We start from the raw sequence: 12,738 nt of genomic DNA on the forward strand, positions 1-12,738 counted from the left end.
CGTAAAAAACCCTCAAAAATCCACAAAAATTTTATACACGTGGACACTTGCATGTGTGTGTGTTTTAACCGAGGAGGGGGACCTCACTGAATTTACAATTCTTTTTGCAACTCCTTTGCACCTCTTTTTCCTCGTGCAACTCTTTCGCAACTCTTTTTTTCCGCGTACAACTCTCTTGCAACTCTTTTTTTCTGCGTGCAACTCTTTTGCAACTCTTTATTTTTGCGTGCAACTCTTTTGCAACTCTTTATTTTTGCGTGCAACTCTTTCGCAACTCTTTTTTCGGCATGCAACTCTTTTTTTCCGCGTACAACTCTCTTGCAACTCTTTTTTTCTTCGTGCAACTCTTTTGCAACTCTTTTCTTCGGCATGCAACTCTTTTTTTTTGCGTGCAACTCTTTTTTTCAGATTGCAACTCTATGCAACTCTTTGCAACGCTTTTCAGTGCGGTCCCCTCGGTTTTAACTCACACCGACAAAGCATAGCTTCAGTCTTAATGAAAGTAATACAAAGCCTACTCTGTATATTATATATGCTTGGATCAGTGCTATGTTCTATGTCATAACCGATTATACCAAATGTTAGTAAAGACACAATCCAGTGATGAACTTAGCGACAATTTCAAGCGCTGTAAAAGTTAGCCAATATTAGTCGTAAATTTTCGTGGAACATTTCATCGGAGGAAAATAAGAAATTTGTTGCTATGCGTTGCTGTGCGGGTGTAAAGGCAGGATAGTTCAAACTCAACGACAAACCAACATATATTGTTTGGTTTCTTCTGAACAATTAACACACAGAAACATCAACATGAGCGCTCGGACTAAGAACGTACTTAAAGGTTTTCACATGTAAGTAGTTTGACCTAAAAACCATAAAGCGAATCCGAAAATGGACTCATTCATCCATAAATTCAGGTTGGTTGAAAAGTGGAACTGGGAAACTATTTACGGGGAGTAACAGAAATGTACTTAAAAGAGTGCTCTCGACTTCTTCCACTATCATTTTTCTTAAATAACCCATTCAGCGCTTTTCTTGTAATATTTTCCGCATAAAGATGTTCCGAATTTCCTTTTTACATGCGATTCTTCACCACCCATGCCAGCTATTCAAATATGTAAAACTATTCAAATAAACTTGCTTTACGAGATGTATATACAACATACCTCCTCTTCAAGAGGTTTTTTTTTACTTTCTTTGAAATGAATATTTTATCAAGCTATTCCATTCAGCTGAACCACAAAACCGTCAGCAGTTGAGGATGTTATTTAGTTTTTCTCTTCTCTTTTACATTCATCCACATCGTTTCCGATTTTGACCATAAAAATTCTATTCGAAAGTCACTTCAGTTTGATCAATCTAAGTATGGTGATAGCATACATAGAATGAAGTGGGCTTGGGACCATCATTTCCCTGCATATTTTCTCGTTTTTTTTTATTTTAAGCATCAAAACACTTTCGGTGATTACACCAGCCAGCGTATACGTATAGTAAACAATACAAGTCAGTGGAAGAAAGTGATTTTCTCTATCCGCCTTTTTAACATATCCCGAAACATTTTTCAACGTAGCACTTGAATGTTATTGTCCAGTGAAGATTTCGAGCACCACCCCGTCCATTGAGCCACCAGAAATTTCATGTTTATAAACAAGAGATTGAGAATATTTTCGAGTATATTATACAAGCACAACAAAGCAAAATGTTTTACGTATACACTATACCGTGTTGCTGCTTATGCATTCACCGGATTTATCCTTTCCATTATTTTGATGGTTGAATGTTAAACACAAAAATGTTTGAAGTGGTTGGTAACTTTTAAATTTCGAGTACATTTCGAGTATGTATATGTTCAGGAGCTATGAATGCTGCTAGAGAACAAAGATTCAGACAATAAGAGCATTTCGGTGTGTGGCGATGTATTCAGATTTTTTTTTATCGCCCAATTTCAAGGATTATTGCCACCCACTTCGTTGGAAAATATTATAAAATGGGAAATGAGTTTTCTTCGTCTGTCGTTTAGTAAGATTACGTTTGTGACAGTGGATTAGATATGCGATGCGACTGTATTTCCCGCCTTGATGCCATTATTCTATTCAATACATGATTTGCACGAATATTTTTGAGAGGTTAATGGTATTGACAAAGAAAAATCGAGTCAGTAAAGGTTTCGGTACTGAACGTTCTACAGCAAGACGGTAAGTGTATCACTATAGTAAAAAATCTGCTACTTCTTTTGATCAATGATTTAACAACAGATGTACACAAAACCTTTTACTTCATTTGTTTGGCTATATATTATCACACTAGTAAAATAGCTCCTCGCTCATTTTCGTTGACGATGTCGATAACAGATGATATGGTTGTTGGTTTCACAAAGTTTTCATGACCTATTTTTTGCTCGAAGAGGCGCGTTTCAGTCGCGCCGATTTTTAACCTGGTTTGGTTGCTATTAGATTTTAAAAAATATGTACAATATTCAACCTTCTTATAGTCATGACAGAGACATCTGGTAGGACCGTAAGACACTAGTGACATCTGCTGTTAAGTATTAAACCCACGGACAATTTGTGTTACTTTTTACGTTATTTACAGAAGTATTAACTTAGCATCAGAATAACAGTATAAGGGGCTGTCCATAAATGTCCAAAAATTTTTGACCTCACTTTCCACTACAATTTCTCAATTTCGAATGACCTCCATCCTTGTGGACGTCAAAGTCATAGTTTAGCCTAACAAAGGATACATAATCAAGAACTGGAGGTAATGCAAACACTCAGCGAATCCACACGTTAAGATGAATTCATTTCTGTAATGTTGTCAACTAGCCACTAGCTGCAACTTGACGCAAAGAATTCGATGTGCAACATGATGGAGCTTAATGTATCTGAAAGTGGGGACTTGGAGAACGTGTAACTGTGGATGTGTATTACTTTCGGTGTGTATATTCTTTACTTGGTTTGCGTTGTTCTCGCTTTAAGTTCTTCATCAACTTCGTTCACAATGTTAACGACTTAACCTGTCACACACGGCTATTCATCTGTTATCGATAACGACGACAAAAATGTTGACCAGCTCTGCGTAAGGTAATATGCTTCCTAATGTTAAAAAAAATTGAAGTACAAGATTTGAAATCAACCGATTAATGGATCGATGAAAGTAATAGATTCGATAATAATACTGGTCATATATGTTTGCCGTATGTAACCGGGTAAAGGATTGTAGTAGCTCGAAGTTGTAGTCGTTCACCTTTCTGTCCGCGATCATTGTCCACCACGACCACCAAGTAGTTGGATTTGTCTTCGTTGACATTCAAACCAACTTTCTTTCCTTTGTTATATCGTCGTACCTTTCACTTTGAGTACTCCTCTTCACCACTTCACATATATATTCTACGTGCTTCGTGTCGCACTGGGTGCTTGTTGCACTAGCTCTAACTACACATATACAATTTTGTATCGTAATGAACTTAAATTATCTCTAGTTCGACATTTCTAATAAAAGTCTTCATGGATTGGATATAGACTTCGATCAAAGTTTTTTTTTATCACAAGAACAAAAACGGCATTGTCCAGTACTTCACGCTGTTTCTTTTATACATTTTCTGTTTACTAAAAGCAAACAATTTTATTAAATAAACACGCGGTGTACTGTACATACACCAACTATCTATGATTGTTGAAAATATGTGGCATGAATGAAATTGCATTATATCGTACAGGGAAGAACATTGGTATAGAAGCAAAATAAAACATCGCAAAAAGTATATCATGACAAAGGTAAAACCAATTGATGAATAAAATTTCGTTTCCCGTTGAAAAACAAAGCGGAGCTCATCTCTTTTGGTAATAACAAACAAGAACAATAAACAAAAAACCGCCCCACATACACAACCGATAAGCATATGAGTATTTCAAATGGTTCTTTATTGCGTTATACTCGTACGTTCATTGCCTGAGGATTTTATATGTCATTTGCATGTGCACATCCACGTGTAGGTACATATTCTGGGTTATATGAATAAGGAAAAATTGTCGTCATTGTTTCATATATCATAAAAAAAACGACGAGACGAGAAACCCGCTATCATCAAACACACATTAATTTCATTTCCACGGGATAGCAGAGAAAATTTCGAGATTTCACATAAATTCTGTCCCCAACACCCCATTCCAAAATTATCATTTTATTTTTTGTTACATCACGTTCATGCATTTTGTATCCTGTATGTACCCCATTGCATTGTTAATAGACCCATTGCCGTCGAAAAAAAAAAGAAAACACTCACAGTTTACACACGTAGTATACACAAGATACCTACACGAATGGATTGCAATGGCTAATGTCCTCCAGGTTTTTTAAGTTACCGGAGCGTTACAAAGTGTAATTGCTAAACGAGAGACAAATTATAAAAAAAGCAGATGGGAAAATTTTTATAAAACGAACCCAGTTATCCGAGTTTAATTATTTTCTTTTTTATCCAACCATGTTTATGGACACTCTCGGAACGAGCGCTTTTCCTCTATTTTTAAACAGGATAAATTCTGTCTCGTGATATGTTCCTGCTTCGCATAATATTTTCTATGGACATTTTACCAGGAAAATCCTTTTTTCAAATTGCACTTTGATTCATAATGGGTTTTTTTTACTAGAACTGGTGATTTTTTTTAGAGCTTAAGGGTCCAGTTACGATTTTAAATTCGCTTTGTCTCGTCGCTATAATAATATGTTTTGCCAAACAAATGTTAAAACACTGGCGAGCTAGCTGGCTCACCATTTTTTTTTAGTCGTAAAAATAGAAATGAGAAACTTTTGATGATAAGGAAGATTTAGCAGTTTTTAGTGGTGCAGCATTTGCTGGTAAGCGGGAAGCATGTAGAATTCTAAAATTCATATTGCACGCTCCAAGAACAGGTAAAAGGCAGAATTTAAACACAACTTATATAAATTCATTTTTTTATGTTGGTATAAGCCACTGCGTTACCGACGTTCCATGCAAAATAAGAGACCAAACGAAAAGTAATAAAATCTGTTCCCTTGCCTGTTCTTGGAGTGCCCTTGGCAGGCTTCACTTGATTATTGCCAAAAGTTATCGGAAACCATAGTTTTTTAGTTCTCTCTGAGCAGACCTTGTAAACAGGTCTAGGGATATACAGTGTTTAAGGAGAGCGATTTTTAATCACTTTGTTTAAACTGGTCTCGGGGTCACACGTCAAAATGAGAGAAATCACATACAAATTTAAACTGGACTCAACTCTCAATTTCTTTTTTCATTGATAAATATTTGACAGCTGACCCCGAGACCAATTAAATTTAACTGGTTTTCGCTCTCCTTAAACACTGTATAGATGATGTTTTGAGTATACGAAGGCGGAGCTAACTCTCTCACTTTCTTTTGCTCTTTTTTCGTATCAAAAAGCGTGTAAAATTGTGTTCATCATATGGAGAGAACACACTCAATCACAGTATGTGTGCCAAGAGAATTTTTTTTGCATACTTGTGGATGTTGCGTCTCGACTTCGTCTCGAGGAAACATATGCAAAATCTCTCGGCATACGGATTCACACGTATTCTGTAATTTCGTGGTTTCTCTCCTTATGATGAAAATAACTATTATGACACCGAGAATGTTCTACGAAGTTCCATGTTAGTGATTCTTTTGAAAATGGCCTTACCGAAAGCTGACGCATTTTACAGCTTTTATTCTAAGCAAAACGTTGTTCTATAACCAATTTTAATAAACTGCTCCTTAAAGTTTGCACGAAACTAGGAGAAGATGAATTACTCGACAGGTAGGGTCTAACTTCACGGGAAAGTGAATTTTTCTTGAACAGTCGATCGAGCTGGCTCAATTTTGATTTATTGCGGCAAAGACGGTATATTGCGGTATATAGGAAAACGCACACAGATCTACTGTACCTACAAATATGTTTTCATTGAAAATGAAATTCATGCATCAACAACGTTCAAAGAACATCACTCACACAAAACCCGTAGCAAAATTCTGGTGCCGATGAATTAAATTTTAATAAAATGCAATTAACAGAGCCATTCTCTATGTTATAAAGTTAATTTGAAAGGTGAATTTAACACGACATGTCAGAGTGCATTCGACATCATCATACAAACAAGACGGATATCATCAAAGCCACTATATAACTAGCACCTAAACACCTCTCTGAACAGTATATACAAACTCGTTTTTGATGAAAATGAGCGGGCACCTCAAATGATATGAACAAACTATTTACCCGTGAATGAACATATGAATTAGAGAGCTTTTGAGTGTAGCATAAATAAAGGAACGGTCATCGAATACTAAAATGTTAATTATAAATTGTTGGTTTAGTTTCTAATTGATATTGCACATTTTTGCTACAAGCAACAGGCTGAAACACTCATATCCGGACCACATAAATCAAATTTTCCCATTTTATTGTTAAATTCTGAATGGGTGCAATAGTTATATCAAACACTTAATACTTAAAATGGTAGATTGATATTGGAAACAGTGGAAGGTTATCAAGTGGAGGATAAAAGTTTTCACAAGTTGTTTTCAATCTAAACGTCGATTTCAGGCAAAAAATGCTTATAACATGGACGTTATACCTCTAAAATTAATTATGTTAATCATTGATATATTTTATAAACTTACAGTTTGCTCACCTTAAGAAAAAACAATTTTGTATTTATCAATTAATCATTCGCATTCAGGACTTTTTATTTTATTTCGATAAATTATGATTTTATAAGACAAAAGTACTTCTACGGCATGGGTAAATATTGTTTTAATTTTTTTATAAATCAAATTGAAACTACATATTCAAAGTATTCGCGCTAATATTCACTTACTGCATAGCAAATGGTACCAACCAAAAAAAATAAAAATTTCATAAATTCCATACATTTCAGTAGACAGCAAACTGACAAGGTGCTGACAAGGTGCGATTTCGCAGTCAGTGCAAAAATGAATTAATTTTAATTTTATTTTTATAAAACTAATTTGAACGCGTAGATTTTTTTTAAACTTAAATTTTGAATGAACATAGTGTCTTTGATCATTTAAAAATAAAAAACTTTTTGATGCGAATGATCAATTGGGTGATTCCAAGTATATAAGATTTTGGCGCAAAATTTGAATTCGCTACGGGATTTTCAAATTCTGTGCCAAAATATCATAGCCTGGAAACACTTTATGGATGACTTTTACAACTCTAAAAATCTAAAATATGTTCGTTCAAAACTAAAATAAATCCACTGTCGGTGAAAAAATTGAATCTACCCAAAATGTAGGTAGTATAACCGCCAAGAATCAAAATATCAAAGAGATCGGTGGTCAGTAAAATCGCTGCAATAATTTGAATTACTTTCTCTTACGATATACGAGACAATTTGTAAAATCACTTTACTATTCTTGAAGACGGACTTGCTTTTAATTTCACCTTCATGCAGAACCTTCAGCCAACTGTGTCTACAAATTCGAATAAAATTGGAAAGGCAAAAGTTTCAAACTTAACAGAGCATCCATGCTCTCCCCTTACCCAAACATGGTTCACGTTTAGTGATTTGACTTGAAGCAAAGACGCCGTTTCGACTTCCGAGTGTGATGGTGGTCACAGAACAGTATAGAACTGCCCATCGTCAGTTGCTTCCATCACATTCGTTCACAAGACAACCATTTTCACATTGAACTAGTAGCTGAAAATACAAAGCGTTTTGCCATCGCTAGATGGGAATTTGGGAACAAATGGAAAGCTGCAATGAAAACACCCAAACGCACGCAGCGAAGACACAACATCGGGCAAAACCCGTTCAAAAACATTCAAAAAATCGTCGAAAGATCGCTCAACAACAACAAGCTCACTTAATAACAATAAACTTACGCTTCAGCAAAAACGATCACCTTACTATCCATTCCTTGGTCCATTCATCCTCGCCTTCTTTCAACACCTAATATTCACAAAAATCAGAACAGTTTCGAAACGAAACAGCAACATAGTTTATGAGTGCATCGTTGAAACTCTATTTACGAAGAATGACTTGCCACACTCAATTCGCAAAGATCAACACCGTTAGAGGCTTAAAAGTCGCACCATAGAAGTACGCCGTAACTCAATCAGCTTAATCAGCAAGTGAAGTACACTTAATTTTTGAGGTTATGAGATTAGCAAGTGAAGAGAAGTCCGCCGTTACTCAATCTGCTCAACCGGCAAGCGAAGCACACTCAACTCATGAGATTAGCAAGTGAAGCAAACCTAATTCTTGAGATTTGCAAGCGAAACAAACTTAATACATCGAGTCAGCAAGTGAAGTAAATTCTAGAGCGTCACAGTAATCTCCAGTTGTCCAATTATCTGTCATTCCGTTGGCGTTGACGCATTCTGACTTCGCTCCATCCTACCATCACTCTCTTCACAAAATATAGGTCACAATACCACGCCTGTACATTAAGATACAGTAGACAACATGCCTGTGATAGTAGTAATTCTCATTGAAACATACTTTCATTTTTTACCTGTCGTCTTAGAAAGACGCACAGGGGTTTAGAGGATGCATGTATCATAAGTGAGAGAGAGATAGCTATTTGAAAGAGAGCAATCCAAAATGATCTCGTCTGCAACAGGCTTGAAGAGCTTCTAGCCCCACAAGCTGGATGAGATTCGGTGATGAAAGTAATTCATTACATGAGGTAACAATTTTGCGATAAAAAGCAAACTCACTCGTATGTTTTTGGGCAACCTGTCTTTTTGATAAGTGTACCAAGTGGCAGGCGAGGTCATAGAGGTAGACTACCTAGAGGAATTATGACCGAAATTCATTGAAAAATTATATCGCACACACACCACTAACACGAAAACGTCAACTTTGCTTTGCTTTTGACATTATGAGTCCCTTTACTTTTGACATTAAGAGTCCCTATTTACTGTCTGTACACGGAGCTGTCATACACACATTCAAATATATGTTTTTTCACTATAATTTGTCAGTTTGTTCTATTGAGAGGGCCCTTGGGCGAGGTATACAACTGTACTTGTCGAAAGACAGTTGCCGAAGCAGGTTTGTCAAAAACACACTTTTGAGTTTGCTTTTATCACAAAATTATTACCTCATGTAATGAAATACTTAGCAGCATCCAAAGTTTTCTCACTTACTACCTCCTCCACGGGAAAGTTGATTTCCACATAGGAAAATGAAAAACATTATCAGAAAACAGTACGCATGTAAAGGATCATTTTCACAGGGGGTAAATGTCTATGTAATGGTCAACTTTCGCATGGGACAGGTAGTAAAACAGAGCAGTAATGTGGAAAACGTGGAAACATGGAAAATTATGAGGAAAAAATCGAACCGGTCAATGGAAGTCTATGTCATTCAACTTTGCTTCATTGCACTAAAAAGGTAATTGACACACATTGTTACCATGTAAATGTCCATAGTGTTCGGATGTAATGCTCACGAGTAAATATTCCACGAAATATGCAAATGGAAGAGAACATGCTTAAGCCATACAATGACCATAATTTCTATGGTCAGAAAACCACGAAAAGTCCCCAGATCCGTTATCAATACGAGTCTCTCATAGTGCCAGTCAAAACCGTATATAAGAAAATGATTAAGTCCGAGGATAGTTTCCATTTACATTATATAAGCCCCGGTTTACCATTGTGATACGAGATAAAAATTAACATAAAATTTAGCTGGATTTCAAAGCAGTGTTTTGGATTGGATTCAATCTAATCTCGTGAACGTTTAATAAAATTAGCAATTGTAAATTGAGTTTAGAGGAATTGTAAATGTCTGCGTTGAATTTTACAAGGAATTAAGTCTGTCCAAAGCATCACGTCGTACTATTGCAATATTAGTCCGGGTTGTTGTATCGAAAAATTCATTGTTCTATCGTTGCGCGAGCAACCTCCATCGAAATATACTAAGAAACGTAATTATCTTGAACAACACCTGATCGTGAACACCTTACTGCTTTCCTCTAGATGTAAAGCTATGATCCACAAATAGACTTGGAGCTAAAACTGACAATCAAATCATCTCCTACCTCATTTGTGTTAAGTACATCCTGGTGTTCGATGCAAAATCTATTACTTCGATACTTTTATCATAAAATTCGCTATAAAATGGAACACTATGTAGAGCTCATATTATTGTCGGCATTGACGATAGCAGATGACTAGACGTTTCTTTTAAGCTTGTGTCTCGTGAACAAGATTTTATGCGTGAAACATACTCAAGAACACCTGACTACACGTTACAATTCGTATTCGTCGTACTCGCTGACGGTCAACTTTTCTCTTTCATTACCTGACTTTCAGATAACATATATTCCGCTATTTCCTCTAAAAATATCTTCATGTTTTAACTCCTACCTACAACCGGGTCAACAATGTTTCCATTCTCTGATATTATTATGCAAACAAAAAAAATGAATCCGGTCTGAGTTGCCAACACTAATGGGATTAATTGTAATCTGCTGACATTTTATACAAAACTTGCAATTTCGAATTACCGAACACATGAATGTTACCTGGTGTATGTAATACCATATTCATCTTTAACGTATTAACTGAAGATTATGATTGTGTTGTTGTTACAAACAACATTGTATCTGGCCCGTATTTGTTGAAGGGTTGTTCACTGAATGCTGAAGATTATTTGCTTTTCGGATAAATAAATGGTCAATATACTGCTTGAACGGCTATTACATTGCCATTGATCATCATTCAATTTGTTTACTTCTTTTGTTTGATGTAAAATCTTTTACTTCATTTGTTTCACCATTTAGTTTTGGTATAATTATGGCCGGTGTTAAGTTGACAATATCATTTATTGTCATTGGTCTCTGTGGGAGACGATTAGCCGTTTCTAAACGACTATGGACTCATCTCAATTGATGTGAAATTATCTAGAATCTAGCAATTCAAATTGAATTTATTTTGCACCAAAACTCTTACATTGCATGTTAAGGTCTTCCACACCCCTATTTCGTGTATGCTGGTTCTATTTATCGGAGTGATTTTTTTCCTATTTAATCCTATTACACAACAAGAGTGTATCAACAACAAGAGGAAATAGAAATTGTTCAATGCAACCCTTTCACTGTGTTTTGCCATTAAAAATTATTCGAACATTTTGTGTTCATCATGAGCTTAAAATTATTTCATCTTTCAAAGTCATAGTGAATGACTTATGATTTGTGTAATACGCTAATGGGTTACAGAGGAAAAAAAACTTTGGATGTTTCAATTCACTTTGATAAACTCTGGATTTCATTTAATCGCGTTACAATCTCGAAAAGAATCTTTTTTTTTTCTTCTCTATCTATCTGGTTAAATGTAACATGCAATTAATTAAAAGATGTGCTTGAAAGGATTAATAATTTACATTTTCACCATCATGGATATTATAAATGTATACTACGCAGACACAAGATATGGTTATATCCGTATAGTCAAGCACATTAGACACCTCTCTTTACTAATTTTCCTCGCGACTAGTCAAAGAAATTTTTCTCTTAAAAATATAAAGTTGAACTGAACTTCTGGAATTGATCTGCATTGTCAGTAGCACAAAATTTTCGTGTATACACTGTACGTACCCTTAGAATTAATTAGACTCTTTACTTGCGCCTAATGAACTGATATGATGTGTGGTGTGTATTATGTGTGTGACGGAAGTTGAAATCAAATTTGAAATGCGTGTACCGTATGCAGTTGAATGTTTTTACGTTTAAAAAAATCCATACGCAACCATATGAATAAATGCTCTCATCATTAAAAATGGTTCACGAAGAAAATTTGATGTAGAGGAAAGTCTAGAAGTTTTGGAGCAATAAAAACATCTTCATTGTCTACACCATGCGAAAGTTGATACCTAGTTACCTAGCAGCACCCTGTGAAATTATCCATTACACGAATGATATTTTCGGTTAATTTTACATGAAACCCTTTCGCATGCGGGGCAGGATATAAACCAGAATACATGTGATGCTGCTGCGTAATTCATTAATTGAGAAACAGCTTTGTGATACTCGCAAACTCACAAATCTTTTTTTGTGAGCAACAAGCTTTGGTAGCTGTCTGTTCGACTTCGTTTGAATATAAAACCATACTTCATGAAAAACAGTTCCCGAAACAAATTGCTCCAAACTACCCGAGAGAGTTTGCAAGTATCACAGTTTGTTTCCGACGCATACTATGATCGCGTGTGCCAGATTCCCCGTTTCCTCCTTGCGAAAGTTGATTTACACATTGAAAAATGATAAAAAATGAACCGAAAACGATCCACACGTAATGGATAATTTTCGCAGTCAAATTGCTATGTAATGGTCAACTTTCGCATGGGGCACTAAGTTAAGGATATTTCACTCAGTTTGTTGCTTAAGACGACACTACTTTAAGTTTACTGTTACCTACTTTAATGAATTACTTTCGCAGTATCGAACGTAATCTGCTGTTCTTGGTTGGGTAAATGAAATTTGCTCCGGATAAGATGCAGATGACTATATGGGACAATGTGAGAATTTACGGTAAAAACTACCGGTCGTTCTTCCCGAAATTTATTGCGTCTAGCTCAAATTTGACAGTGCGAATGAACAGACGCGCAGAGAAGAGTAGAAATAACTACAAGGGCCTCAGATTTTAGTATTTCAATTTTCTCAAAAAAATGTTGAATCTTACCTGTTACGGATGACTATCATCTGTTATGGACAACGACTTCAGAAATAAACGACAA

The sequence above is a fragment of the Bradysia coprophila genome, unplaced genomic scaffold (genome assembly GCF_014529535.1).
Source record: "Bradysia coprophila strain Holo2 unplaced genomic scaffold, BU_Bcop_v1 contig_732, whole genome shotgun sequence".
Classification (NCBI taxonomy): Eukaryota; Metazoa; Arthropoda; class Insecta; order Diptera; family Sciaridae; genus Bradysia; species Bradysia coprophila.